Here is a 5,451-nt window from a genome sequence, read left to right on the forward strand (position 1 = left end):
AGAGAGATTGAGAGAGAGAACAATGTAGAGCACAAATGTCTTTTTATTCAGATGTGGGGTAAATAGGCTGTCCTTATTCTAAGTATTTGGGAACACCGGGGACAGCAATGTCATGTTCCTGAGAGGTTCTGTGCACATACAACAGGAGAATTGAAGCAGGTGGCCCCTGGAATCCCTATCCTGCTCACATCTGTGGATCTGGCAGCCTGGGTAGCTCACACACAGAGATCCCTCTCCAAGATTTAATAATGATAATTCTGTGGTATGCACTAGCTGATTCCCCTTCCTAGCATAAGGAATGTTTCCAATTAGAAAACACAGGGACTAGAGCCTTTTGTAACTGGGAGTGAGTTTTCGCCAAGCGGCGTTAAGGTTCCCCCTCTCGCCATGTCTACCACGAGTTCAGTTCTCAGGGTGGTCCACGCCTCTCCCACTTCGTCCATTTGACACTGGTCTGGGACAGGCACTGCTGCCCAGCCAGCCAAGCCAACCTGAAATTGCAGAGACCTGAGGGTGAGCTGAGTGTCCCTGGGAAGCCTCTGAGGGTCTCGCTTCACTTAGGAATCTACATATAGGATGACTTTAACTGGACCGGTCTCCAGGGAACATGGTCCTTGCAGGACTTTCACTTGGGAGCAGAAGGAAGGTGGTAGATGCTGGAGTTGTGACTTTGGGCTACCGGGGTTCCTGGGTTCTCCTGATATCATTCGAAAGGGGATGACAAAGTAAGTTTTGCTCTATACTTGGCACCAGCACATTTGGGTGCATATGTCCTCAGTCTCTTCTGGAAAAAAATATTCATTCATTCATTCATTCGTTCGTTCGTTCGTTCATTCATTCATTCATTCATTCATTCATTCAAGTACCCATTGTGACAAAGGCATGAAACACTGTGACAATTACTCTTTCAGTCTTTCTTAACGTGTTGTGGACATGGTCCTCTAACCTAAAAGTCAACAAACCACAACCCATGGGCTAAATGTGGCCATCTGTTTTTTCTATGGCCTCACAAATTAAGAATGTTTTTTAGATGATTGAGAAGCAAATTAAAAGAAGAATATTTGTTACACATTGACATGACTCCTCTTGACTGGTACACTGGTCAGCTTGAGAGACCCCTAAGAAATGAATAAAGTACGCTGCTGGGTGTGTCTGCAAGGGTCACAGCACTGTCACCTTGGGGACCAGACCTGGCCCCGGCCCCTTCCCCCTGGCTGCTCCCCTATGCACTGCTTCTTGTACCACATTCCTCTCGCATCTTTTGCTGTGGTGTTTCTGCTTCAGAGCTGGTGTCTGTGGCCAGAGACCTCTGAAATCATGAGAAAAATAAGCTTTTTCTCCTATAAGCTGTGTGGCAGCCATTTTTCCCAGCGATGGAAATCTGACTGAAACATACTCAATTCATATTTGGTGTCTGTAGCTAAAGTTGAATTAAGATGCAGTTGTGGGAGGAAGAATGCTAAAGGGACCCCAGCTATGATCACCTTTAAATAATCTCCCCGAGTGTGGGCAAAACCTGTGACTATGTAAGGAATCACTCCTGGGATTTGTGCTATATTATATGGAAAAATATAGTTTTGGAGACATAAAGTCACTCAGCAATTCCTAGGTTACTTATAAGGGAAATTAGGAGGCCTAACCTAATGATATGCACACTTTAAAGTAGATAATTCATCCCCTTGGTAGCAGAAGAAGTCAGACAGCTGTGCTCCAGTTCCAGTTTGCCTTATGAACTGTTCATCTTGAAAGAGGCTTTTGGGGGCAGAATGTGGCACAGAGACCAAGACTTCAGCTCTACGACCCCAGGAGCTAGGTGTTTCTAACAACCTGTGTGAGCTTGAAATTGAACTCTTTCCTAAGGCCAGCAGTCAAAAACTCGGCCAGCTAACTTCAACGTTCCAGCCCCGTGAGACCCTGAGTGGAGAACCCAGCCAAGTCCACCTAAATGTCAGACACAACTAGAAACAGTGGCGACTTATTATGTGGCAGCAGGATGGTGGCACCCCAGCTATCGGCACTCACACACGCGTGACCTGTGGCTCCTTGCCGTCTTCTCCAGAAAAGCTGAATATTTGCAACAGGGACCTTCCAGGCTCGCAAAGCCTAAAGTATTTACTCTCTGGCCTTTCACAGAAAAAGCTTGCCAACTTGTGCCCCCACCATAAACGTAATCTCATGTCAGCTGTATTTAGTGAGCGCTTTGTTCCTGACCCGAGGCTCACAAGAAATAGGACTCACATCCTGGGGCATTCAACAAACATTCCTTTTGTTGAGCTGAATCAGGCCAAAGAATTAGCAGGCACCAGACTGCCCTGGAGATCTACTCTGTATTCTAATTTTTTAAAGGTTGAAGAGAAACAGTATTTTAATACTGTTGACAGAGAGAAGAAAAGCAGAGGTCTATGTACCAGATGCCTTTTGGAGGTTATTATTTTCTATTTTATGAATTTCAATCACAGTTGAATTTATTCTAATGATTTGTACTAAATTAATAGCAGTTTTTAAAATTAATCGCAGCCACAATACTTTTTAAAAAGGATGTGTAGTGTTATACCACGTGGCCGTTGGTACTGTTGCCTGGAGAAAAGGTATGAAAGCCATCTTTTGTGGGAGTGTGAACTTGCTGCCTGGCTCTGGCCTTTTCCTGGCTCCGTGATGGCTTTTCTGCCTTCCCGAGAGGATCAGGCCGAATAACACGATTCAGCACTCATGCACGTTATCGAGAAGAGTAACGTTCAGCCACTTGAGTGGCCACTGCCCTCTGCTACTGCATCCCACCCACGTGTGCAGGTGCACACACATGCCTTAGAAGATGTGGCCTGGCCTCTATTCAGCTTTAACGACACAAAATTCACATGATTCTGAGGATTGAAAGAAGGGGTGAAAGAGGATGTATTTATGTCCTAGGGCAGTTCAAATAAATCACCACAAATGAGACCGATAAAAATTCAACCTCAATTTGCTGTCTCACAGCTATGGAGAGGAGAAGCCTGTGATCAGGGTGTCCGCAGATGTGGATCCTTAGGGAGGCTGGAGGAAGAGTCTGCCCCGTGCCTCTGTCGCGGCATCCTCTGGCTCCTGGAGCCCTCGAAGTTCCTCAGCCTGGATCCCCATGCCTCCATCTCTGCCTCTATCATCACTGGCTTCCCTTCATCTACCTCTGCCACTCTTTTACAAGGACACTGATATCTGGATTTAAAGATCTGTTTACTAAATGAGGCCACACTCAGAAACTTTGGAGTTAGGATTTTTTTTCTTGCACACACATTCATTTTTCATTTTTTGTTTTAAATTTTATTTTATTTAATTTAAAGAGTATAAACAAAGGCAAAAGCATAAACATACAGCAAAAACAAAGACAGAAACAGAGTAGCATACAACAAAGTATCTGCTGTAGATTTTCAGAACAAGAATAGCAAATTAACAATGGTTGTTATATTATGTGTTTTTATCATCAAATCTGTCGCTCAGATTAACAGATACAGGTTTGCGAGACTGGACAAATAATTGAACACTGACACTTGCTTTCAATAAACCTTAATTTTTTTCTGGTCCTTTTTGCTTTTTTATTGTTTATTTATTTTAATTTATTTGGTTGTTACAGGGTCTCACTATGCAGCTTGGACTCACAGTGATCCTCCTACTTTCAGCCTCCCCAGCATTAGGACTATAGGCATGTGCCACCATACCTGGACTCTGCCTGGCTCAGCCTGCCCTGGGGGCAGGGTTGGCATGGCATGTGGTACTGGGGATCAAACCAAGGTCCCTGTGCTTGCCTAAGCTTGCCTAAGCAGGTGCTTTAGTCCCCTGAGCTATCTCACCGGCCCCCTTTTTGCTTTTGAAAAATTTATTTTTAAGAGAGTGTAAGCATAATTGATAAGGCATTAGAAACAGTACACATTTAGAAGAACAAGATGAGAGGTATTCAACAGTGGTTTCTGGATTGCACATTGCTGTCTTCGATGTAGTGGCTCAGGTTACAGGTATTCAGGGGTTAGAATTTGAATAGGACTTTTTGCAGCCACAGTTCAACCTGTTACTGAAGGTATTTAGCATGGCTTTGGACCTGGTGGGTAAAATTTTTTCTCAATTTCCTAAATGGCAATTGATTTTATTTGATTTTAATTTTTATTTATATCAGGACTGGGGCTTACTATGTAGCTCAGGTTGGCCTCAAACTCACAATTTCCCTGCCCCAGTCTCCCAAATTCTGGGATAACAGGTGTGCACTCCTGTGTTGAAAGCGATTGGAATCAACAAATCCATTCTCCATTGTAAGAAGGATTTCTTTTTTTAACCTCCTGGGGCTGAATGGACATTTAGCTACCCTCCTACCCACCTCCTTATCTTGTGATCACAGATCAGATAGTGACTCCATGGCAGGGCGTGTGAGCTGAGCCAGCCTTTCACCACTCTCCTATATGGGCGCCCTGTTCTTGTCTTGCCCTCCGCCTCTCTCTGCACGACCCTGGGGAAGGCAGCATCAGGAACTGGGGAAAGTGAGGGCAGCGATCCTCGAGTGTCAGGTGCACCCTGTTGATGCCTTCTTTAATTGTTTGGGCTGTCTAGCCAAAGGGTGTGGGTCTCTCTGGAACCCAGTCTGTGCCACTCATTGTCCATGTGGCCTTGGGAAAATCTAATGCTGTGATCTGGTTTCTCTCCTGTAAAGAAAGCCTAACAATGCCTTGCTGCCTTACCAGGCTGTTGGGTGAATTTGCTGACACCGGTAAACCTCCCTGAAAATGAAGAGGCTTACATAAGTGCCTGATATTATTCACACAGCGAACGTTTTCCCGGGAGAACAGAGTAATAAATGGCACCATTGTGCAGCTGGTGGAACATGTTCAAGAGTTTCCGTTCACAACTACGAGATCAGGTTGTGGGTGGCTGAAGGACTTTCCGTGCTAATGCCATGCTGTATCCCAAACAGCCTGCATGAGGGGCTGGCTTGGAATGAAGAGCTGAACTGTAGCAGACGGCCAGGTCATGGCGTTGTACCACACAGGACCGGCACGTCTGGCTAGTGACTTGCCTTCCCTCGCACCTTCCTTATGGCAGCAGCGGAGCAATGGCAGAATCGGGGCCGCGAGGATTTCTATCGTGGCAGCACTCGAGAAGTAGCTAACTTTTTCTGGCATATGGACAGACTTGCCAAGGCTGAGGATGTTCATCCCTGTGAAGGAGTTCAATTTGCTCCCTCTCTCCATCTCTCTCCTCTCCAGAGTCCTAAACTGGACAACATTTAGTTTAGACGGCTATCCTCTGTCAATACAATTCATGTGGATGAGTAGGAACGTTCTAGACAGAATGCTCCTGGGGGCTGTAGGAGACAGGAAAGGATTTTCTTTCCGCCATAACAAGCCCCGGACATAGTCCAGGTTGTGACCCAGGAAATGTGACTTCTCTCTTCTAGTCATATCCGGGGCTTCCAGTCCTTGGGGATCACATCTG

The sequence above is a fragment of the Octodon degus genome, unplaced genomic scaffold (assembly GCF_000260255.1).
Source record: "Octodon degus isolate 3935 unplaced genomic scaffold, OctDeg1.0 scaffold00001, whole genome shotgun sequence".
NCBI classification, from domain to species: domain Eukaryota; kingdom Metazoa; phylum Chordata; class Mammalia; order Rodentia; family Octodontidae; genus Octodon; species Octodon degus.